Source organism: Toxorhynchites rutilus, chromosome 2 (assembly GCF_029784135.1).
Source record: "Toxorhynchites rutilus septentrionalis strain SRP chromosome 2, ASM2978413v1, whole genome shotgun sequence".
Taxonomy (NCBI): domain Eukaryota; kingdom Metazoa; phylum Arthropoda; class Insecta; order Diptera; family Culicidae; genus Toxorhynchites; species Toxorhynchites rutilus.
Genome location: NC_073745.1, coordinates 243,733,551 through 243,759,930, shown reverse-complemented (window position 1 = coordinate 243,759,930; position 26,380 = coordinate 243,733,551). Strand labels below are relative to the sequence as shown.

Here is a 26,380-nt window from a genome sequence, read left to right as displayed (position 1 = left end):
AAACATATCTTGTGTTGTACTTATTGCAACGGGTCATACTATACGGCTATTTAAAGACGACAATCTGTGCTACAAGTGTCGTTTTGACAGTGTTGTTATTGTCCTTTTCAGTATTAAGTTATAGCGCGTCAAAGATGTAGTCCACCAAGCAAGAAATTCACCATATTTTACGTTTTTACTACCAGCGAGGTAAAATTGCCACGAAGGCGGCCCCAAAAAAATCGTGTAGTTTATGGACCCGATACTGTAACGATTCGCACAGCACAGCGTTGGTTTGATCGATTTCGTTCTGGTGTAGTGGCTGTCGAAGATACACCCCGTCCTGGAAGGCCAATCGTCGTGGAAACCGATAAAATCGTTGAAATCATCCAAGTAGATCGGCATGTGTGCACTCGCTCGATTGGTCAGGAACTGGGTATAGACCATAAAACCGTTTGGAACCATTTGCAGAAGATTGGATTCCAAAAAAAGCTGAATGTATGGGTGCCACTCGAGTTGACGCAAAAAAATCTTTTAGACCGAATCAACGCCTGCGATGCACTGCTGAAACGGAACGAACCCGACCCATTTTTGAAGAAGATGGTGATTGGTGATGAAAAGTGGATCACGTACGACAACCTAAGTTATAGTGTCGCAAATATGGAGCAAAATGAAGAGAAAATCCGACATATTTTACAGTACTACTATGACAAAGGCAAAAACGCATCTCAAGCTGCCAATAAAATTTGTGCAATTTATGGACCCGATACAGTTTCCATTTCCACCGCACAACGATGGTTTCAACGTTTTCGTTCTGGTGTAGAGGTCGTCGAAGATGCGCCACGCTCCGGAAGGCCTGTCGTCGAAAATTGCGACAAAATCGCTGAATTAGCCGAGAAAGACCGGCATAGTAGCAGCCGTAGCATCGGCCAAGAGCTGGGGATAAGTCATCAAACCGTTATTAACCATTTGAAGAAGCTTGGATTCACAAAGAAGCTCGATGTATGGGTGCCACACACGTTGACGCAAAAAAACATCTTTGACCGTATCGACGCATGTGAATCGCTGCTGAATCGCAACAAAATCGACCCGTTTCTGAAGCGGATGGTGACTGGCGATGAAAAGTGGGTCACTTACGACAACGTGAAGCGCAAACGGTCGTGGTCGAAGCCCGCTGAAGCGGCTCAGACGGTGGCCAAGCCCTCATTAACGGTCAGGAAGGTTCTGCTGTGTTTTGGTGGGATTGTCAAGGAATAATCTATTATGAGCTGCTTCCCTATGGTCAAACGCTCAATTCGGACCTGTACTACCAACAACTGGACCGCTTGAAGGTAGCACTCATGAAGAAGAGGCCATCTTTGATAAACAGAGGCCGCATTGTCTTCCATCAGGACAACGCCAAGCCACACACTTCTTTGGTGACGCGCCAGAAGCTCCAGGAGCTCGGATGGGAGGTTCTTTTGCATCCGCCGTATAGTCCGGACCTTGCACCAAGTGACTACCACCTGTTTTTGTCCATGGCGAACGAGCTAGGTAGTCAGAAATTAGCCACAAAAGAGGCCTGTGAAAATTGGTTATCCGAGTTTTTTTCCAATAAGGAAGCGAGCTTCTATAACAGGGGTATTATGAAGTTGGCATCTCGTTGGGAACAAGTCATCGAACAAAACGGCGCATATTTGACTGAAAACAGATGATTGTAACTAATTTTATGAACAAATGAAAATTCAAAAAATAATACCGCAGGACTTTTTTGACAGCCTAATATCATCACAGGAGAACAGCTGATCAGATTTGCGTCGTTTATATATCGTTTAGTTTGTTTCCATCCAAATAAACTATCATCTTTATTTGGATGGAAACAAACTAAACGATATATAAACGACGCAAATCTGATCAGCTGTTCTCCTGTGATGATATTAGGCTGTCAAAAAAGTCCTGCGGTATTATTTTTTGAATTTTCATTTGTTCATAAAATTAGTTACAATCATCTGTTTTCAGTCAAATATGCGCCGATACTTTGGAAAATATTTGAGATGATTAGAAAAATTCAAAAAAATGACTATGCATATATTTATATATAAAACATGGATATTTAAAATAAATAAGGAACATTCGAAAATTAGAGGTACGTACATGCGTGTTGCGCAGTGAAAATCATCATTCAGATCAATTTCACAGATAAAAACTCTCTTGAAATATATTCGTTACTTTTACCAACCAAAATATTCTCTAGAAATAAAGTATATGGCAGAACAATGTTTGCTGGGGCATCTAGTACATACCTCATAGAAATGACGCAAGGTACTCAGTCCATGAACTACTTCGAACGTCACCTACGTGTACATTTCGTGGCTACAGCATTACAGTGTTGACTATACAATCCTCCGTTTTAACGCAATACTATCATGAGCATTTTTTTTTGGAAAACGCCTAACAATTCTTGATAAAAAAACGGATCGACAAATGACGACAACACCAGTGCCTGAGAGAGAACGCGTGGGAGAAGAAACATCGAGAACGTCAATATGTTACAAACAGAAAACCAATTACGACCCCTTTCGTCGGCATACCACCCCACCTAATCTACCATTGTCAGCGACAGCAAGGAAAAGCAATTTGAAAAATTCATGAGATCGAAACGGCACTAAAGTGGTTTACAATCGAAACGGCACACACCCATGCATGTGGAGAAATCAACAGCGCAGGGGGACGGAGCTGCGGAGGACACAACACGGTTAAAAGGATATTGATAAATCGGTTCGACTTCCGCTCTACACTTATCTTCACCGGCTAGCAGCACTCGTGATCCCTTTCTTCCCCCGGAGAGCAAGCGGAGTTTTCTTTCTTGCGAGTTGTTTGCGCTCGCCATAGTGTCAAAATAGAACAGTCTGAACAAAATAGAACAGGGAAACATGGCATGTGCCGGTCCTAATACCAAAATCTTTCCATTGGGATTGGAAAGAGCGTGAAAACTTTTTGGAGGATTTGAAGCAACTAAATTGAAAAATCACTGCAAGCGAAATTGGCTGATTTGGCTGGCGGTGATTTTGGGGGTGGTGAAGAGTAGTCGGGGTCAGATAGGCAGCTCGCCCTTGGCATCCTCGCGCACTCGGCAGTCACTTGGCAATCGAACAGACACTCTTCGTTGACGTTTTCGTACTCAGTGAGAGGCAGGAGAGCACGGAGAAAGTCAAGTTGATGTGCTTGATTCGAAGAACAAATAAACAAAACCAATACCAATACGTACACACACTGAAGGGCACCGAACAAGACCGGAAGGGAGAAACTGTGTGAATGTCGAGAGCCGGAAAAAGTCATCAACGAAGTGCGGAGAAAAGCAGCGATTGATCAGAACAGGTGGCGAAATTTACACCATTCTAGAATGAAGAGGGTGGGAGGGGGTTCTGAGTTTGGTGGAAAGAGTTGGAATTCTCATGCGGGAATAGAACGCTTAGAAGTGGAACTTTTTCCCCTATTGATGTTGCTGCGGTTTATGACTTTCCGATGATTTATGGAAGTGAAAAGTATGGTAAACATTGCTTCATGAAAACGTTTCACGTTTTTGATGCTGCATTAGAAACGGGCTTGTGCTTGTTTAGCTGACGTGTTTACTGATTTAACTTTTTTTACATTTTTATTTTACGACATCAAATTGTTCTAATTTTTCAATTGAAACTTTAGGCGTATTATATCTTCATCATATCTCTAAAAAAGCCCAGGATAGTCTAAAAATATCGAAGGCAACGAATGGAAAACATAACTCGATCAAGAATCGATTCAAATACAAGAAGAATATGCGAAATTACAGCAATTTCCAAGTGTCTCAGTTCATTAGAATTCAAGGCAAAGCGGTTGGTCTATTGTAGCATCTCAAGTACTTCTCGAACGTCATTAAAAACGGGTTGGCATCCAATTACTACTGCCGACGAAGGATAAATTCATTTAGACAGTCCGAAACGCCGTTAAGCTCGGTATTAACTAATTAAGCCATACGAACTATCAATAAGAATTTCCACAAGCTACATTACCACAGCGATATGCGGCCGGAGAAGAGACCATATTATCCCATCATGACAACGCTCGGCAACATGTGGATGGAATGTTGGGCCTCACCTGATTTGTGTCTTACGGCTTTCCACTTCTCACGCAACACTTCGCCGTCTGCCACAACACTTCAGTTTCTGATCTGATAGGGTATATTAATATATATTTTCGGATTTTCCAGTAATTTTTCAGAAACAATCCAATTGTAGATTAGTACTCGAACTTTCGACTAGTTCTGTAGGTGTAGTTCTGAAAACATTTAATTAGCTAAAACAACGAAATCTATAAACGTCTGTCGATACCTTCCAATAAATGAATTGTTTGTGATTTTTGATTGACTACTGAGAAGTGTCGTGAAGATAATAAATCGGATTTATTAATACAGTTCAAAGTTATCTTAAGGATACTTAAACACTTGTACAGAATAATTATTTTCATCTTGATTGGAATCAATTTCAGGGAACTGTAGGGTAAATGATCTTGGTTTGTCCGATTTAGGGTGTTTTTACGCAAATGCAAATCGATTTTTTTCAGGAAAATCATATATAATCGATACGAGTTTGGGTTTGTTGAAAAGCCCCAAGTCTCTAGTTGCTAATACAGGTCGGACTCGATTATCCGGAGTATTGATTTTTTTGACGTAGGACTACATCTAACCGTTCAATATGGGGGCCCATTTCAATATGTCAGTCTGAAAAAGTGTTCAGTTTTTGAACGCTAATACCTCCTCAATTAATGAATGGATTTTAGTTCCAAATACACACATTGATAGGAAATATTCTCAGCAATTGTTTATATGCTTCAACTTACGGGTTCTCAGCTCATATAAAGTTCAAATTGAAAAAAAAATTGAAAGAATTCCCTACTTTCCCATACATTTTGTGTGCGCTCCCGCAGCGAACAGCTATTCATTAGAAGCAACCACGGGTACGGGTGAAACGTATGAACAAGGTGAAGGTGGGGGACAAAAAAGAGATTATGAATAAATATAGGCGGTCGCTACAACGTTAACTATATGGCCATATAAAGTGAGCGATGGTGGTGCTTGGCCACATTCTATCATCGGACGCCAAGCAGGAAAGACGCTATCTTGAAATTGATTTTGATCATAAGAGATGTCGCTGCATTTGAAGAGGGAGAAACAAGAGTTTCTATAGGAGCTTCTATCGAAGTGTGTTCAAAGCGTTGGAAGCGTCGAGTGAAGGAGATGGTAATCACGCTCGATTTGATTGAATGCTGGAGTTTTCAAACGGTTTTAATTAGCTGTGACATGTTTGTCTATAGCGCTGTACCACATTAATTGAAATTTGACCCCCTTCCCGTTGACAGATTGATCCGAAATTTGGAACACATCGTTATCTCTGCAGTCATTATAAAACTGCGTATTTCATGATCTTGAAAATCCAAGATGGCAGCCGCTACAAAATGGCGGATTACATATTTTCTAAAAGCCCCAAATGAAGGACTTGACTAGTAGAACACAGTTATTCATGAGGAATGCAAAACCAAATTATATCACGATACCAGACGGTAAATTCCTATTACGATATGCTTGCCATCAAGTGTGTGCGTTGCCTGCTGAACAATAACCCCTACAACATTTGCACCGCGTTTGAGTGTTTAGATGCAAATACGAAACAAATCGAAACAATAAAAAATTGTCGTGGGCTGAGGTTTTATTCTATCCTTTCAATTTTTTCTTTAGTTTTGTGCATGAAAAGATGGTAATTCTTGGATCTGTTCCATGATATTCGAATAACGGACACCCCTTGGTGTAGTCCTACGTCTAGCAGGTTATGTCTCCGACATTACCCACCCGTCTTTTTTCACTCCGGATAATCGAATCCTCCGGATAATCGAGTCAAAACATTTTTTTTTCTTTATTTGTTATTTTGCATGTATTTTTCGTTTTTTGAAAATAAAAGAGGAATTTGATTTTTGATCCATCCCCTTAAAGTCAGAAAACACCTTTCTCACATGAAAAAAATTTATTTATCCAGATTCTCTCAGGAGGTGTTAGACGATCATATTTATTATTAATTTTATCCTAAAAATTTATATTAAACTTGATTGTTTCTATCAATTAAAATGAAGTTCTTTAACCGCTACACAATTTGTTCTTTGACTCACAACTTCTATCTTTCTTAATTTGGCTGCAATATCGATATAAACAATTCCTGGTGAAAATTCAAGCAAAATATTCAAAAATCACGATTTTTACCCCACTGTACAAGAGAAAGCCACTTAAACTTCACCTTAACGTTGAAATGTTACATTTCTTCATGAAATAAGCCCTATTTGTAATATAGAAAAAAATATTTTTTTCCAAACTGAATATAATCGAATCACATATAATCGAGTCCGACCTGTACTGTATTCTCTTAGTCAAATCATTTCATTTGATACCAATATTGAGGGGATTGCAAAAAATACATAGTCGATCATTTTGTGGCGGCGACCTTTTCGAATTTATGTTTTTCATAGTGTAGTGTATTCTCCAAATCATGCCATTCAGCCATTTTTTGCGGCGGCTAAATTGAATTTTTCAAGATCATGGAATACGCAGTTTTATAATGACAGTAGAATTAAATGTATGTTTCAAATTTCAGATCAATCATTCAACAGGTACGGGGTAAATTTTCTATTAATGTGGGACAACCCAACAAACATTCAAACATACATAGAAACAGGTCAAGCTGAATGAAACCATTCAAAAAGTAATTAGTTGTTTGGGGACTGCGGCCATATTGAAATTGGATGTTTCATTATCTGCTATGTTCTACTAGTCGAGAACTTTCTCTTGATACATTTTTGGGCATTTTTCATAAATAACTGTGTTTTCCTAGTCAAGCCTTTTCAATTGATACCCATATTGATGGGGTTCTGAGAAAATAGGTAATCCGCCATTTTGTAGTGGAAGCCATCTTAGATTTGCATTTTTCATAAATAACTGTATTCTACTAGTCAAGCCCTTTCATTTGATGCCCATATTGATGGAGTTGTGAAAAAATATATATGGCTCCATCTTGCGGTGGCGGCCATTTTGGATTTGCATTTTTCATAAATAACTGTGTTCTACTAGTCAAGCCTTTTCATTTGATACTCATATTGATGGAGTTCTAAGAAAATATGCAATCCGCCATTTTGTAATGGCCGCCATCTTGGATTTGCATTTTTCATAAATAACTGCATTCTACTAGTCAAGCCCTTTCTTTTGATACCCATATTAGCTAGTCAATATAGAATTATTATACAAATTATTCAAAATTTCCGACAATCAAAAATAAAATACTCCGGATAATCGAGTCTAAAATTCCGGATAATCAAATCCCGGATAATCGAGTCCGACCTGTACTACCATAAGGCGTTGAAATTATTAAAATTTTTATGTTTTCTAACGATTATCCTCAAAGAGGAATTATGATCATGGTTTGTCCGGCTTTAGAAATCACCATTTCTGAATGAAAACATTCGAACTCTCAAGTAGATGTTGCATTTATCATTGCTTGAGTTTACTGTCATCATATTGATCAATTCATAATTTATGCTTTCTTCAGAATATTGCATTTTCTTGGGCATTTTAAAAGTGTTCACCTCAACATACTCAACATAGAGAAACTTTTTTTCTGCTATGCGCGAAGGACACAATAAACAAACTGCAGCGCGCCAAGCGGTTGCCATGGAAATTATGTGGACAAAACAACATTATTGATTCGGACAACTCATGATTAGAATTGAGGTAATCGAAATGCGTTAATTTAATGGTTTAGCTATGTAAATCTGATACAAATGGTGTGCAAGAATTATGTTTACAATATTTTTAAGTGTTATAATCCAGAAAAGGTCTGAATACGTGCGAAATAATCATGTGGTGATCGATTAAAAGTTAGCTCGAATGAGGGGCGCATTGACACCAATAGATGGTGTAATCTTTCAAAACATGTGATTCCGTAAAAATATACTAGAAAACTACTGTAAATCATGAAAAAGACAATTTTATTTATATGTTTTGAAACACTCGAATACCTACATTTGACAAAGGTGTCCTGAATTAGAGCATTCAAAAAAGTGGACAAACCATGATCATATTTTCGACTGGACAAACCAAAATCATTTACCTTAGTTATTAGGCTGTCAAAAAAGTCCTGCGGTATTTCCGCGAGGTGTCGTTGTAAGCGCGTAGTTCTAGTTGTATTCATTGTATCGAGTCATACTATAGCTTGTTGGAAAGGTATTTTTGCGCGCTATAATATAGTCCTTGACAGTGTTTTGTTTGGTTAAGTCGTTCGTGAGTTATAGTGTTGCAAATATGGAGCAAAATAAAGAGAAAATCCGACATATTTTACAGTACTACTATGACAAAGGCAAAAATACATCTCAAGCTGCCAATAAAATTTGTGCAGTTTATGGACCCGATACAGTTTCCATTTCCACCGCACAACGATGGTTTCAACGTTTTCGTTCTGGTGTAGAGGTCGTCGAAGATGCGCCACGCTCCGGAAGGCCTGTCGTCGAAAATTGCGACAAAATCGTTGAATTAGCCGAGAAAGACCGGCATAGTAGCAGCCGTAGCATCGGCCAAGAGCTGGGGATAAGTCATCAAACCGTTATTAACCATTTGAAGAAGCTTGGATTCACAAAGAAGCCCGATGTATGGGTGCCACACACGTTGACGCAAAAAAACATCTTTGACCGTATCGACGCATGTGAATCGCTGCTGAATCGCAACAAAATCGACCCGTTTCTGAAGCGGATGGTGACTGGTGATGAAAAGTGGGTCACTTACGACAACGTGAAGCGCAAACGGTCGTGGTCGAAGCCCGCTGAAGCGGCTCAGACGGTGGCCAAGCCCTCATTAACGGCCAGGAAGGTTCTGCTGTGTGTTTGGTGGGATTGTCAAGGAATAATCTATTATGAGCTGCTTCCCTATGGCCAAACGCTCAATTCAGGCATGTACTGCCAACTACTGGACCGCTTGAAGGTAGCACTCATGAAGAAGAGGCCATCTTTGATAAACAGAGGCCGCATTGTCTTCCATCAGGACAACGCCAGGCCACATACTTCTTTGGTGACGCGCCAGAAGCTCCTGGAGTAAGGATGGGAGGTTCTTTTGCATCCGCCGTATAGTCCGAACCTTGCACCAAGTGACTACCACCTGTTTTTGTCCATGGCGAACGAGCTAGGTAGTCAGAAGTTAGCCACAAAAGAGGCCTGTGAAAATTGGCTATCCGAGTTTTTTGCCAATAAGGAAGCGAGCTTCTATAACAGGGGTATTATGAAGTTGGCATCTCGTTGGGAACAAGTCATCGAACAAAACGGTGCATATTTGACTTAAAACAGATAATTGTAACTAATTTCATGAACAAATGAAAATTCAAAAAAAATACCGCAGGGCTTTTTTGACAACCTAATATTAACGTTAACTTTATTTCATGAAAACGTGACCTGTTTTCTGTTTTGGCACCCTTGACGAAAGACGTAGTCCTACGTAAAAAATCCAAATGTAAGCTAGTACTCAAACTTTCTACTAGTTCTGTAGTTGTAGTTGAAATGAAATCTATTGACGTCTGTACATATCTTCCAATAAATGTTTGTGATTTTTGATTGAGTTAAACGACTGCTGAGAAGTGTCGTAAAAGAGAACGAATCGGATTTATTAATAGAGTTCAAAGTTTTCTCAAGGATCCTTGAACACTTGTACAGAACGAATTATTTTCATTTGAATTGGGATCAATTTCACGGAACTGTAATTATTTCAGCGAAACGATTGTTCCTTGAAAACTTTCCGCTTCCTTCTGTGTGATTTCTAAAATTTTCGTCGTTTCCCCTCCAGAGATTCCGCTTCTGCTTCTCGTAGCCGTTTCTTTAATTTTGATTCATTTAACGCAAAAACTACCTCCTTCCGGCTTTTCTTGTCTTCAAGACAACAGAATGAGAATTTCGTACTCGTTGAATTAATTAGCTCAACATTTTTATTGACGCTATCCCTCCAATGTGAAACATAGCACCATAAATTTGTCACATAGCACAACAGTTTCCTCACGCATGTTTTCATAAAAACATTCAGTGTTGATGGAAAAGCTTTCTCGACGTTGGCTTTTTGACACGAGGAATAGAAAACCATTTTCACCAGTTCCGTAAGCTTATCCTTTCTGAAAATGCTCCAGTCGTTCATTCTTCGGATCATAGTGACAAACTTGTTGCTTTTGTTGCTAGAAATACAGAGGAACTTCGATATAACATCACTCGATATAACATACACATTTTCAATGCGTAAATTTTTTTTCTGAATAGACACCGAGAGTTTCATGTCAACCACACAGGTTCCACGAAGATCACTTAGTGGCCTAAGTATAGGTTCCCGAATTTCAATTAAAGCATTGGAAATCCCATAAACACAATGTATCTGTGTGTTGTGCATTGTGAATTAGCTGATTATAGTCTCATGTCTGAAACCATAACCCATAATCAGGACTGTCATATAAAATTTGTATTTTTGCATTACATGATCTGCAATGTGGCCTGAACACTTGTGCTGAAGTATAAAATACAAGCTGTCATTTTATCTATTAACCCTAAAAGTTTGATTCAGTTGGAATCCGAAATCATTGTTCATTTTATAGCAAATTGTTCAGAAAACCTATAGCGTTCGACGGTGGAAATTTCAGTTCATTCTTTTTGTTTTAAAAAATTGTGCAGGGTAGATGCCGAGAGAAGAAATCACATTGAAAATCCGGCGTGATTAAATACTACAATTGACAGTGCTGATGATGTGCTGAAACGTTTTCGTGAACATGCAACTGTTGTTCCAAGGAACGTTTCAAAGAACGTTTCTTTGTGGTACATACTATCGGAAGGTTCGAGTTCGATTGAGATATTTAACACAAAACCGGGGCTCTCGGACTACGACAGCGCCACAAACATAACTCTAACCAAAGTATCATCCGGAGAGTCCATATGTGAGAAGGTTATCGTAATTTCTGTGCGTGCAATAACCAAACAGGACACTGTAGCAAAATTTGATGCCCGAAAAAAGCGCTCGAGAATTGTACAGCAAGGTTTTGACGAAACGTGCGTGAAGATGGATTTTGGGCAGCTCCCAGGACTGAACTTTTACAAGACCACTGCTAGAGGAAACGTTCCCAGCAAATTTAAGTTTGTTTCCGCTGATAAATTTGCGAGGAAGTTCTTGATTTGACAAGAGATTTGCAGCTGTGGACAGAAAGCCAAGCTTTTCGTCACAAACATGACAATGGAGGGCCTGCAGAAACGTCCGGTGAAGTTTTGGTCAGATTTGGCAAGCTGCCACCACAGTCGAGAGGTGCTTCAGTGGTACCGTGACAATGGGGTCAAGCCCTTAACCCCTCGAATTGCTTCCAATTCCGCCCAATCGAAAAATATTGGCTAATTGTCAAGTCCTAACTTTGATGGAGGTAACCCAAAAAAAGTACGAAAATTCATCAAAACTGTAGACGAATATTTATATCCCGAGATATAACTTTAATCAATAATACGAACGCAAACATCATTGGAAAGGTTGGCTTCATCTTCTAGTTAAACTTTTCCATCATTATTTACTAACCAATCTTCTCAATGCAATCATGAATTTTTCAGAAATTCGGATTTGCAACACGTAACTGTTTCCTGGCATCACAAGGTCTCAGCTTTGATAATACGGTCTTTAAGCATGGTTTTCGAATGTTTCCAAAGAAGGTAAAAGGAAGAGAATTGGTTAATATTGAACTGCAGTTACAGATTGCACAAGTAAGTGGTCAGTTACAACACAATCTAAAGCTCTTGGGGTGAACACGGAAAGATACGCACATCCTGGCCAGTGCTGCATCCAGCGTTGCCAATGTTCCAGTTTAAACTGGATTCTTCCAGTTTTTTCTTCTTGATCCAGTCATCCAGTTAAACCCTAAAATCTTCCAATTTTTTGGAATATCGTCCAGTTTTATGCATTTTTTTATATATGTGCTCTAGTTTTATCCATTATCTCTCCCTCCTCCTTCCTATCCCTTGAGTAATTTTATTTTCTGACATTTATCGTTCGACCTTGGATCGATCTCTCTTTTCTGCAACAGGCGAGGTTGTAGTTCGGTTTTTTTCCATTTCATTCAATTCGTCGGTGTTTTGTCGAAAATCACAAAACGAAGAGCTCCCGAATGCTTGAAACTTATCAAACTACTTTAAAAACAGGGTATCACTCGATTGTTAACCTTATTCAACAGCCTACCCAAGAATCAATGTGCTACACTATGTTTCAATTTATATAAATATCAGATGTTCTAGGTCCTCCAAACCATTCTGAAGTTCCAACCAATTGATCACGACTGGTACAATGTTCATAGCAAGAAAACTTATCCTAAATAGCTCATAGAGTCCGCGTGCTATACTGGCTTTGAGTTTATATAACCATCAGATGTTACAGATTCTCCAAAGTATTCTGAAGTTCATAAGGTCATAGAGTAAATGATTTCCAGCGAATTTAATTGATTTGAATATAAAACCCAAGTAACCTTGGATATAAGTTTCTCATGGTCACTCAAAGGAATTTTAGTTCTAAATATCATTAATTTAATGCATAATCTAAACTCCCCTAAATAACTTATGCATACTTTGCATAAGATGCATGTGAACCATAGTGTATATTTTGCAAGAAAGCATACTATGTATATTTTTTCACAAATTTCTCAAGCAAGAGGAAATATTTAAGGATCCCTCATCTTGATCTTGATACCAAAATTTGGTTTGGACAAGCCTAATATATTAGGCTGTCAAAAAAGTCTTGCGGTATTTTTTTTTAATTTTCATTTGTTCATAAAATTAGTTACAATCATCTGTTTTAAGTCAAATATGCGCCGTTTTGTTCAATGACTTGTTCCCAACGAGATGCCAACTTCATAATACCCCTGTTATAGAAGCTCGCTTCCTTAATGGCAAAAAACTCGGATAGCCAATTTTCACCGGCCTCTTTTGTGGCTAACTTCTGACTACCTAGCTCGTTCGCCATGGACAAAAACAGGTGGTAGTCACTTGGTGCAAGGTCCGGACTATACGGCGGATGCAAAAGAACCTCCCATCCGAGCTCCTGGAGCTTCTGGCGCGTCACCAAAGAAGTGTGTGGCCTGGCGTTGTCCTGATGGAAGACAATGCGGACTCTGTTTATCAAAGATGGCCTCTTCTTCATGAGTGCTACTTTCAAGCGGTCCAGTTGTTGGCAGTACAGGTCCGAATTGAGCGTTTGGCCATAGGGAAGCAGCTCATAATAGATTATTCCTTGACAATCCCACCAAACACACAGTAGAACCTTCCTGGCCGTTAATGAGGGCTTGGCCACCGTCTGAGCCGCTTCAGCGGGCTTCGACCACGACCGTTTGCGCTTCACGTTGTCGTAAGTGACCCACTTTTCATCACCAGTCACCATCCGCTTCAGAAACGGGTCGATTTTGTTGCGATTCAGCAGCGATTCACATGCGTCGATACGGTCAAAGATGTTTTTTTGCGTCAACGTGTGTGGCACCCATACATCGAGCTTCTTTGTGAATCCAAGCTTCTTCAAATGATTAACAACGGTTTGATGACTTATCCCCAGCTCTTGGCCGATGCTACGGCTGCTACTATGCCGGTCTTTCTCGGCTAATTCAGCGATTTTGTCGCAATTTTCGACGACAGGCCTTCCGGAGCGTGGCGCATCTTCGACGACCTCTACACCAGAACGAAAACGTTGAAACCATCGTTGTGTGGTGGAAATGGAAACTGTATCGGGTCCATAAACTGCACAAATTTTATTGGCAGCTTGAGATGCATTTTTGCCTTTGTCATAGTAGTACTGTAAAATAGGTCGGATTTTCTCTTTATTTTGCTCCATATTTGCGACACTATAACTCACGAACGACTTAACCAAATAAAACACTGTCAAAGACTATATCATAGCGCGCAAAAATACCTTTCCAACAAGCTATAGTATGTCTCGATACAATGAATACAACTAGAACTACGCGCTTACAACGACACCTCGCGGAAATACCGCAGGACTTTTTTGACAGCCTAATATGATGTAAATTAGCAATGAATAATACAAAAAAAAAATGATAGAAATAGCTTCTCAATACCAAAATTTGATAATTTCAATACCAAAGTAATACTTAAGCAACGTTGTTTTGGCATTGAATGTGGTTATTTCAGTATTGAAACAATATTATGAGAAGTTGTTTGTGGTATTTTACCTCCTATCCCATGCTAATCCGTACATTTTTGAGGTATCGAACTATACTCAGTTTTGCGACGAATCTTCTTTCATCGATTTTATGGACATGAAGCGATAAATACAAGAATCTTTAAGTTTTGCCTAAATAAAACCATCCCTCGAATATTGTTTCACAATAATTACAGTTACATTTTTATAAAATACATATAAATACTACAGGAAGCATAAAAAGAGTATTCTCAAGTATGGAAATTGGTAAAAAAATCAATTTAGATAAAGCATAGCCGGTCTTCTTAAAATAAAAAGGTTTTACAGGATACAGTTTCCTTCCAGTTGTTTTTAAGAGCAATCTTCCAGTTTTTTCAAAAATATTATTGGCAACCCTGGCTGCAACCGTCAATGTCACAAAAAAAACCCGACCATTGTCACTCAATTCCTCCTTAGAATGACTCGAAAATAGTTATTTAAATGTTTTCGCAATCATTTTGACGGTTCGATATGCAGTAGAACCCCGATTATACGTGCAATACTCGGGCAATCTCACCGCAAATAACGAATATCGCGGATAACGCAATAATGGACTAAAAATTAGGTTTGCAAAGAGGAAGAAAGATGCAAAGAACGAACACAAAAAAGCGAATTGTTGTGAATATCGAAACACCAAACCATTCAACCAGGCTTTCGACTCTCGTCCTATTCTGACATTTCAGCAACAGGGCACTCACTAAAGAGCTCAGTTTTTTACTGTGAAGCAGAAGCTCACCGTGTGTTAGTGTTGTGATAAACAAAGCGGCTCCGTTCAGTCCGGCGGCAGAAAAGTAATGGAATAGGAAGAGAAGAGCATGGTGCTTGGCGAGCAAGCGGGACCATTCTAATGTCACTTCGCAATCACAATTAAATGATATTTATATTCTTCTTCTTGAATTATAGAGACTTTGAACGTTTGCATTTGTCTCTAGCCTTGAGGACAACTCAAACCAAATTCTTTCTCCAACTGCCTTGACAAAGACACTTCATTGTCGCTCGACGCTCCTCACCAAACTGTGTCCGTTTCAGCAAACATCAAACGCGTTCTCGAAATGGATTTCCGAGCGAGAATAAGTTCATATACAGATTTGTGATTTCATTAGCCTGTTTCCAAAGCAATTTTTAAACTATTGAAACAAGTTTTCGGATCAAAAATTATTAAGCATATAATTCCTAGACATTTTATCTTTTGAGTAAAATTATTACGATCCACTTCGTTTAGCTGGAAAACGAATATTAACGCTCAAAGGAGGAATCGATTTCTCCTCGAAAATACCGAGCACAAATAACACCCTCCGCTTATTAGAACAATCGATCGATTGTAGCTTTGGTCAACAAATTACATTATAACTCCTGCTTTCATCGAACAATATGGTTTCTTTGATGTGGTGGAATATTCTCTACACCATATCAAATATTTCGTATCTTCGCTATCAAATCCATAGCCAATGTCACCATTTGGAAACAACTTGTATGGTAACCATGCACAGGTTCCGTTCGGCCGGGCTGCAGAAAAGAAATGGAAATGGGAGAGAAGAGCATAGTGTTTAGGTGAGCGAGCGAGCGAAACCATCTTCCCATCATTTTGCAAGCACAACTAAATGGATTTCCCTCCTTCCTTCCTTCCTTGTTTGCTCAAATTCTTGTAGTTCAGGCGTAACGTTCTAGTTTTCAAACCTTTGAAATTACTCCCCAGTATAGGAATGAATGACGTAGCGCAATGTCAACAAAATAACACGTGACCAGGGCTCTGCATAGTCATAGTCAACTGAGGATAGTCAGCTGACTATCTGACTGACTATATCCGTATTCAGTTAGTAATGACTTTTGGCTTCTTCACGCAGTTTCTCCGCCAAATCGACTGACTGTTTAAGTCGGGCGTTTAGTCCCTATCTCCCTCTACCGACTCGACCTTATCATTTCATCCTTCCCAGTCAAATTGTCCTCATAGCATTTTGAAGTGACTTCCCCCAAAACAAACTCGTTCCTCTCTTTCTCTCTCCCATGTACATGTGCATGCATCGATGTTTGAATTCAACGTGGTTTGACATACGCTATAGGCAGCGTTGCCAATGTTCCAGTTTAAACTAGATTCTTCCAGTTTTTTTCTCGATCCAGTCATCCAGTTGAACCCTAAAATCTTCCAGTTTTTTGGTATATCGTCCAGTTTTATCCAGTTTTTTACAAGTGTGCTCTACTTTTATCAATTTTATGTAAAATAAATTTACAATGATAAATATAATCTCTCCCTCCACCTACCTATTCCTTGAGCTTTTTTTTTTTGACATTTGTCGTTCGACCTTGGATTGATCTCTCTTTTCTTACATAGTCAACTCAGTATTGCTTATATTTTCGAATTCAATACGGTTAGCGCGCAGTGCGTTTAGTGAAAATATACTGTTTTTCAGTCGTGTTTCATGTACCTCAAGGACTTCTGCGACAGGTGACGTTGTTATTTGGTTCTTCCCATTTCGTTCAATTCTTCGGTGTTTTGTCGAAAATGCTAAAACGAAGAGCAAACCGAATGCTGGAAACTTATCAAACTACTTCAAAAACAGGCTATCACCCAATTTCTATATTATTTAACAGCCTACCCAATGTGCTACGCTTTGTTTCAATTTATATAAATTTCAGATGTTGTAGGTCTTCCAAACCATTCTGAAGTTCAGACCAATTGATCTACCATAAGATGTAATATTTAAGGATACCTCATTTTGATCTTCATACTAAAATTTGGTTTGGACAAGTCTAATACAAGAAGTAAATTACCAATGAATAATGCTCCCTTGGCCGAGTGGTTAGCGTCATAACTAACATGCCGGGTGTTCGGGTTCGATTCCCGTTCTGGCCGGGGGAATTTTTCGTCAAAGAAATTTCCTCCGACTTGCACTGTGATCACGCGTATTCTAGAGCTTGCCACTCAGAATGCATTCAAGGCGTGTTATTTGGCATAGAAATCTCAACTAAGTACAAATAAAAATGACGCAAGTAATACTACGTTGAGACGGCGAAGTTCCTCTAGGAACGTTAGTGCCATTGAAGAAGAAGAAGAAGAATACAAAAAAAAATGAGGGAAATAGCTTCTCAATACCAAAACTTGATAATTTCAAAGTAATACTTGAGCAGTGTTGTTTTGGCATTGAATGTGCTCATTTGAGTATTGAAATAAAATTATGGGAAGTTGTTTATGGTATTTTTCTTTGGTATTTTACCTCGTATCTTATGCTAATCCGTACCTTTTTGAGGTTTCGAACTGTTCGCAGTTTTGCGACGACCTCCTTCAGCGATTTTATGGATATGAAGCGATAAATGCGAGACTCTTCAAGTTTAGCTCAAATAAAACCGTCCCTCAAATATCGTTTCACAGTAATTACAGTTACAGTTTTATGAACTCCATATAATTACGAAGCTTCAAAGATCATTTTATTTCTTTAGCATTATCATGGATAAAAAAATAATTCTATATAAATCATAGCCAATCTTCTTTAAATAAAACGGTTCTTCGGGATCCAATTTTCTTCCAGTTTTTTTGAGAGCAATCTTCCAGTTTTTTGAAAAATATTATTGGCAACCCTGGCTATAGGTGAGCTAGATTATTTTGTATCATACACGAAAATTACTCACACGCATCAAATAGCGTGCAGTGTGTGTGCGCTATTTTGCATGCTATTTACTAATACTAACGCGGGGACCTTTATAGCATACTTGATAAATTTTTTTTTTTTCCAAAATATATATTTTTATAAAGGCTCAAATGGCGTTAGCCTCACGGGGCCGGGAGTTCAATACAATTTTTCTTATTATCTATGTTAGTAATATGTAACCGATTACTCGCGGTTGGCTCGAGGTTAGTATTACAAGTGTTTTCGTAATCGGGATGTTGCTGTCTCCAATGCTCTGTACGTGTGCCCGACACGGGATACTTCCTATTGGGATGCAGCTGACCATTAATCAGCAACGCCCCCCTAGTCTGTACCTCATATCTAGCGTGGTGCGTCTTTCTCGACTCGAGGAATCCAGGATAGAATGGTCACTAGCCGACGCAATCATCAGCTCGTGTAGAGTTGTCATAAGCGGTACAACCTTTGGCTCTTGTTGAATGATCAGTGGACTGCACAACCTTTGGCCCGTGTATCTGTAAAGAGTGTGTGTATGTATTGCCGCGACTAAGTAAAAGTTTATCGATCGGATAGGAGGGATATGAAACGGGGACACAACGAAGGAAACATCATTAAACGTTGACATCGGCGTTTCTGAGGAACAGGTATAGATGAAGCAGAAGATCAGGATCACGGCTACCTAAGATATCCCGGACGGGGATATCCGATTGTCTGCCTTGTGCTCTCAGTGCTCTAGAGAGCTGAGAGCGAGCAGCATGGAACCGGATACACGACCAGACAACATGCTCGATGTCGTGGTAGCCATCGCCACAATCACAAAGATTGTTTGCTGCGAGCCCAATGCGATAGAGATGCGCGTTTAGGTTGTAGTGATTGGACATAAGCCGAGATATCACGCGAATGAAATCACGACCTACATACAATCGCTTGAACCATGCCCTCGTCGAGACCTTAGGGATAATCGTGTGTAACCAACGACCGAACTCATCTCCACTCCACATGCGTTGCCAACTTACGAGCGTGTGCTGACGAGGAATGTGGAAAAATTCATTATAAGCAATTTGCCTTTCAAAAAGTGTGCCTTCTGAAGCGCCCACCTTAGCTAGCGAGTCCGCTTTCTCATTCCCCGGAATCGAGCAATGAGAGGGAACCCATGCTAAGGTAATCTTGAATAATTTTTCGACCAAAACACTCAATAGATGTCTTATTCTTGTTAGGAAATAAGATGAGCGTTTATCAACTTTCATTGAGCGGATTGCCTCTAATGAGCTGAGACTGTCTGAAAAAATAAAATAGTGGTCGATGGGCAATGTTTCAATAATCCCCAGTGCGTAGTATATCGCACCCAGTTCAGCATCATACACGGAACAAGGATCTTTGAGTTTGAAAGAGGCACTGGAATTTTCATTGAAGATGCCAAAGCCAGTGGACCCGTTTATGAATGAACCGTCAGTAAAGAACATTTTATCAGATCTAACTATGCCCCCATATTCTGCCGAAAATATCGGCGGAATAAAATCTGAGCGTAGATGATCTGGGATTCCATGGATTTTTTGTCGCATGGACAGATCAAAAATGACAGAGGAATTGCAAAAGTATAGGAAGCAAACTTGGTTGGAGATGCCTGGTGAAGGGTGCACGTCGTGGGTAAGGTACTCATGGTATAAAGACATAAAACTTGACTGAGGAATCAGTAGGAGTAGATTTTCGAAGTTATCAATCACCAATGGATTCATGATCTTGCAACGGATGAGAAATCTGTAGGATAATTTTGTGACCCGAAGAGTAAGCGGGGGTACTCCTGCCAAAACTTCGAGACTCATCGTATGTGTCGAATGCAAACACCCCATTGCTATACGCAAGCAACGATATTGTATTCTCTCCAGCTTGAGAATATGAATCCTGGCAGCTGATCGGAAGCAAAAACTGCCATATTCTAACACTGATAATATCGTTGTTTTGTATAACTGAATGAGGTCTCCTGGATGGGCACCCCACCATGTTCCGGTTATTGTTTGGAGAAAATTGATTCTTTGCTGGCATTTCTGTTTCAAATACGCAATGTGTATTCCCCAGGTACATTTAGAGTCAAAATATACTCCAAGGTATTTTTCTGACAGTAAATTGTACAGGAAATTATTGAGAATTGGTGAAAGTCCACGATTATGAAGTTTCTCTGAGAGAATTTCCATGGAAACTGAATCAAATGCCCCTTTGATATCGAGAAAAACGGAAGCCATTTGTTCTTCACGAGCAAATGCGATTTGGATTTCAGAAGATAGCAGCGCGAGACAGTCGTTCGTCCCTTTACCTCGGCGGAAGCCAAACTGCGTATTTGACAGCAAATTGTTCGCTTCAACCCACTTGTCCAAACGAAGTAGAATCATTTTCTCCAACAATTTACGAATACAGGATAACATTACAATCGGCCTATACGAGTTGTGATCGCAAGCCGGCTTGTTGGGTTTCCGTATGGCTATCACTCTCACTTGTCTCCAGGCATGCGGGATAATATTCAGCTCCAGAAACTTGTTGAACAAGTTCAGCAAACGCTGTTTCGCCAAGTCGGGAAGATTCTTCAACAAGTTGAATTTAATCTTGTCCGACCCCGGAGCTGAATTGTTACATGAGAGGAGGGCAATTAAGAATTCTACCATCGAAAAATTCTCATAATCGCATTGGAGCGGAATGTCGCGTACGACGTTTTGTGCAGGAACGGAATCGGGACAAACCTTTCTTGCAAATTTGAAAATCCAACGGTCAGAGTATTCCTCACTTTCATTTGTATGGTTCTAGCCACGCATTCTCCTAGCCGTATTCCAAAGAGTGCTCATAGCGGTCTCCCTTGACAAACCATTGACAAACTTTCGCCAATATCCACGCTTTTTTGCTTTAATCAGACCTTTTAGTTTTGCTTCTAGAGCTTGGTGCTTTCGAAACCATTCCACTAGTCCAGTTTTCCGGAATTTTTTGAAAGCGGATGATTTTTCAAGGTAGACCTTTGAACACTCCTTGTCCCACCAAAGTGATGGAGGACGACGTCGTAATGTGGTAGCAAGAACACGTTTCTTTTGAGCTTGAAGTGCGCTTTCGTAAATCAAACTCGATATAAAATTATACTCTTCGAGTGGAGGAAGTTCATGCATTGAAACAAGTGCTTCAGATATTATTTCTGCAAATTTTCTCCAGTCAATATTTTTCGTGAGGTCATACGCAATATCGACTGACTCACGAGAACCTGATTCATTGGCGATCGATAAAATTATTGGCAGGTGGTCACTACCGTGGGGATCTTGGATTACCTTCCACGTGCAATCCAGGGATAACGAAGAAGAGCAAAGTGATATATCTAGCATGCTTGCCCGTGCAGGAGGGTTGGCAGGAGTTGCTTCCCCTGTATTTAAAACTGTCATGTTGAAGTTGTCGCACAGATCATAAATCAAAGTGGCACGGTTGTCATCGTAGAGTGAACCCCATGCTGTTCCATGGGAGTTGAGGTCACCTAAGATTAGCCGCGGCTCCGGCAGTGCCTCGATGATATCAAAAAACTGATGGCGGCCAACCATAGTTCTTGGAGGAATATATATCGAGGCAATGCAGAGGTCTTTGCCATTGATTTGTGTCTGGCAAGCGACAACTTCAATGCCTGTCATCGATGGGAGAGTGACTCTATAGAAGGAGTGGCATTTTTTGATCCCCAATAGTACGCCACCAAACGAGTCATTTCGATCGAGGCGAATAATGTTGAAATCGTGGAAATTCAGTTCGTTGGCTGAAGAAAGCCATGTTTCACAGAGGGTAAATACATCACAGTTAGAACTATGAATTAAAAATTTAAATTGATCTAGTTTAGAGATGATGCTTCTGCAATTCCACTGTATTACAGTGGTCAAATCCTTGACCTCTTGCACTGAATCAGGCATCGAGGGAAATGAACGCTGCTAAAAAACCACATTTTTCTTTCAAAAATGTTCTCACAATCGGAAGCAAACATAATACTATGCTTTTAAGAGGGTCATTTATATTTAGAGCATTTAAAATGTTGTCCACCAGGTCAGAAAGCGCAAGCAAACCAGATTGTGGCTGTTGCCTCGACCGCGAAAATGGAACAGACCGGGTGGGTGCTGCTCCGGGAAGTGTTGAGGACCCCTGGTGCGTGGAAGAACAGCTTAAACCAGGAGGTACTTGCTTCGGTCTATTCTCAGCACGTTCAATTCGAGTTTTCATTCCAACTTGGGAAGTTTCGGTCTTCTTTCTGGGGAGTGATGGAAAAGAAGTAATTTTTCTTTTCCTAATGGAACCCTGCGATGTACCGGTACTTCCTGCATTGGGAGCGTCTGCAACAGGCTCGTCGTTCTGCAGAATGGAGTAGGGATTGTCCTGAGTCGTTGAGGCGGAACTCTTAAGCATTTCTGCATAAGTCCGCTTGGAACGTTCCTTTAAGGAACGCTTGAGTTTTTCCCCTCGTTGTATGTACACCGGGCATTGAGAAAGATCATGGGGGGCCCCGTCGCAATGAAGACACTTGCGCTCTTTTGCGCAAGAAGTCCCATCATGACTCTCTCCAAATTTTTCGCAACGTTGTTTATTGCAACAATAGGCGGCCGTGTGACCGAGTTGCATACATTTGTTGCATTTCATTACCCGGGATACAAACAACCGAACAGGTAAACGAAGAGCACCTATTGCAACGTAGTTTGGAAGAGCGGAACGCTCAAATGTCACTCGAAAAGAGTTTGTCCGATTGAGAACTCGTTTGTCATTTTTAAGTGACACAGACTTCAATCGATCGCATTCAAGAATCTTCACACTTTTAAGTGAGGAATTCTTGAAGCGACCGACACCATCGAGTATCTCTTTTCGAGTCAAACCCTTTTCGTTTATTACACCGTCTATTTCAACGTTGCAACAGTGTACGTATACGCGATACTCAATCGCAAAGAGATCACAGCGCGTTATTGCATTCGCTTGGGTCCTGCAAGAGACGACAACTCGTAATTTGTCTGGCCCCATCCGAGTAATTTCAGTAACTTTGGAAAATTTCTGCGTTAGTTCTTTTGAGATGCGAATGACATTAAGAGGTTTTGATTTTCGTCTAAAGTATACAATGAATGGACCTTTGAATCCCTCCGGGTATTCCTTTAGACGAAAATCATGTTTTTCATCAATTTCCTCATCTTCAGAACTTTCTACTTCATACACAGAATTTTCCTCCTCCTTTCCTTGATAAATGTCTAAGTTCGTTGGCTTGAGCTCACGATGGGTAGACAATAAACCGTCCATTGATGGGGTAATTCTTTTTTACATCAAAAATCAAGTTTTCGTTCCTCTTTATATGGACGTATGAATAAGATTGCGTACGCGGGTATAAAATTAGTGTTAGGGGGAAATGGAAGTGTGGATTGAAGTCAGTTGAATGAAGAGGCAGAATTGTATTCATTAGTCGAGTCAGTTAAAATAACCACTGACTGGACTAGTTCACCAGTCATCCTCGCTAGTCAATTCATTTTCTAGTCAAGTCACTTTTTGTTGTGGACGACTGCCAAAGCAGTTCTAGTCGAAGTGAAGCTACTGAGAGTAGAGTCGGTCTTCATTTTTCACCTTCGAAGATTTCGGGCCCTGCACGTGACATGAAAACTATACATACAAAAAAAAATTAAAAAGGTTCAATAGAATCTTACTGATCATGAAAAGGAAACGAAAAAATAATAATTTGTTCTTTAAAATGAGACGAAACAAATTGAGGGCCTTAGAATGCAAGGGGTGTTAGTGACTTGATCGATTTCTCTTCATCAACTTTTTCTTTGTTTAATAACTCAATTGCAAAAAAGTTCCAATTTAAGTTCGCTAAAGAATCCGATAGATGAGGTTCTGACCTATCTTCCACATTGTCAAATACAACTGGGAATGTATTTGCAGCTAGGTTATGACCAGAAGAGAGAGTCGATGTAGAGAAATCGATCAAATCACTTACACCCCTTTCATTCTAAGCCCCTCAATTGTTTCAAGCGGACGATGGTAACCTATGTAACCTATTTCATTTTGATTAGCTTCCATTATCAAGCTCCAACAAAATTGATAAATATGACAAGTGCTCGTTTCAAAAATCTTACAATACCAAAGTTCATCCGCAATATTGTGCTACCACCTGTTTTATCTAACAGATTGTCTCCAAAAATAAGCTCCTTTTTACAATAACTTAATCCAGTTTCGGCTCAGCTTATCAGTTGTTCCAGATTCGGTCTTTCCCATTGGAGTCAGCCAGTTACGGGATTTTCAAAGTGACTCATTGCGGTTGTATTATTTTAATCCAACCTAAACGACCTCATTTCAGTGCGATTGATTCCGATTCATTCCGCGCGCCGATAGGAGCTAATTCGTCCGAACGAACCGCGCGTCGTATGTCTAATTAGCGGCAAATCGATGAGTGAAGGCAAGAGCAACAAACGGGATTCACTGTGGTGTCTTCGGCAATGCGCTAATTAGAATCACATGCCAGCTGACAGAGCGCGCTTTCCTCCGGTCGCCCTCTAATGAACTGCGCTAATGCTACTTGAACTCTTCCCTCGCTGGTCGTGAGAGGAAAATAAACAAGATCAGCATAAGCTTTGGAAAAACATTTACATTTTCGCTAATGATGTTGGCGTTGGTCTGGGTGTCGGGAAGGCATTCGTGGAATGTTTCCAATCTGCGCCGTGACTAGTTTTAGGAGGTGCGAGAATACACAACGCAGTTTCGGGAGTGCTAATGACTGAAAATTGCATTCGAGCGTCTTTGACATGTAATTCTTTATTATGCCCATAATAATTCTTCATGTATTATAATGGTCTTTCAGATTTCTTGGATGCTATGAAATTCCAAAATGCTTCTCGAAGTACAGCAACGCAATTAAGAAACAATTTAATTGCCAGCGAAACTGGCGCAATCCAAAAATTTAAAGTACAAGCCGCGCGCAGTAAAATGCTGAAAGAAGAAGAAAACCGCGTATTTGGCATAGCGACATCATCGGTAAGAACAGCATTAAAGCGAATGAATGCCGGTCACGACGCCCTCTCCCTCTCGCATTCTGTTTTGCTCAGTGCGGCAATTTCAATCCTATCAACGCAAAAATCCATCCTCGCTCGCACACACAATCACCGCTTCGGGAACATCACGGCCTGAAGAGACTACGCGCGCATTCCTACCCACACAGTGAGCATCCCGCGAGCACACACAAGTGAGAGAGCGAGTGCAAAGAAGAACAAACACAATCAAAAAGTAGCGGAAAAAAGTTGGACTTACCGAAATTGCCACCGCTTTCGTAATCCGGAAGAGAAAAGTCTACAGCACTGTCAAATTCAATGACAGCATTGCACTGGCAACACTGGTCGTCTCTACACACACGCACGCGGCCTGATTTATTCCGCAATAATTAATAGCCCACAGTACGACCTTTTGCTACGCAGTTACTTTGCCATACACGCAAGCTATGAGGGGGATCTCTCGCTGGTCGCGTTTCTTACCTAAACCGTGTTTTTGCTTTCTCGGGACAAACCGACACAAAAACACAACCACTCTCAGCGACAACAAGTACTCGACTAACTGAACGCGAAGCAGGTTATCATCGTGTGAGGGAAAAATTTATCAACCCCGCCTAGGATGACCGCGCCTCCTTTTTCGTCGTCCAATCTTCAACGCTAGAGCGATGCCAGAGCGTCAGCAGGCGAAGCCACACGAACGCTCGATCCGCTCGCTGCCGGGTCGGTGCCGAAATCCATTTTGTACCGCATTCGTGTTGCCCCCTCTCCCAACGTTCGGGCCGCAACGGCTCGTCGTCGGCATTGGGTTGCTGCCAGCGAATCGCGTTCGGTTCGCTCGGCTCCGATGCCGAAGTGAAACCGAAGCTAGATCGCCGTACCGAAGCAAAATGTCGAACGGGTCGAAAATCTCTCGGCCTCGGCATGCGATGATGGCATGCTTTTCAAATGGGGCCAGACATACCTTGCCACGAAGTTGGTGAGGATCTTTTTTCGGGTCAAACTTGAGTACCGTTTTCGAGAAATCGATGCTTTAAGCAAAATATTCAGTGTGCATTTGACTGAATTTAGTTTTCGGTTTTTTTTGCGCTGCACTCATTTGATGTTAGAATGTTTTGAAAAAATAATAACATAATAGTTATTCAAATAAAAGCTTAAATATTGAAAACAAAATTTAAAATAACTTTTTGACAATTAGAAAATAATTGACGAAGATGGTCGAGTTGAAAAAGTCTTATTGGGTAAAGCGCCTTCATTTGAAACGGAACGAGTTCATACGCAGAATATTTCATGATTCAGCTACTCTATTAGGGTGCTTTCATGTTTCCAAATAAATATAGTCACGCAACCGATTTGCACAGAACAATTTTCGTATAAAAAAAATCTCACGATATAAAATCTTCATTTTCGAATATAAAACGATACAAAGTCGACAACTGAACTGCTTAGGAACCAACGCGCTCGATAGTTGCAGCGCGATCGTT

At 40.3% G+C, this 26,380-nt stretch overlaps 1 protein-coding gene across 1 annotated transcript in view; it reads right to left on the bottom strand.

Annotated features, from left to right (window-relative positions):
• The window catches only part of LOC129767532 (protein suppressor 2 of zeste-like), a 146,039-nt gene extending 120,594 nt beyond the window's left edge, over positions 1-25,445 (bottom strand). The window contains exon 1 of the mRNA XM_055768531.1: positions 25,162-25,445. The gene's annotated coding sequence lies outside the window, so the exon portion shown is untranslated. The remainder of the gene's footprint in view (positions 1-25,161) is intronic.
• Between the last annotated feature and the right edge of the window lie 935 nt (positions 25,446-26,380).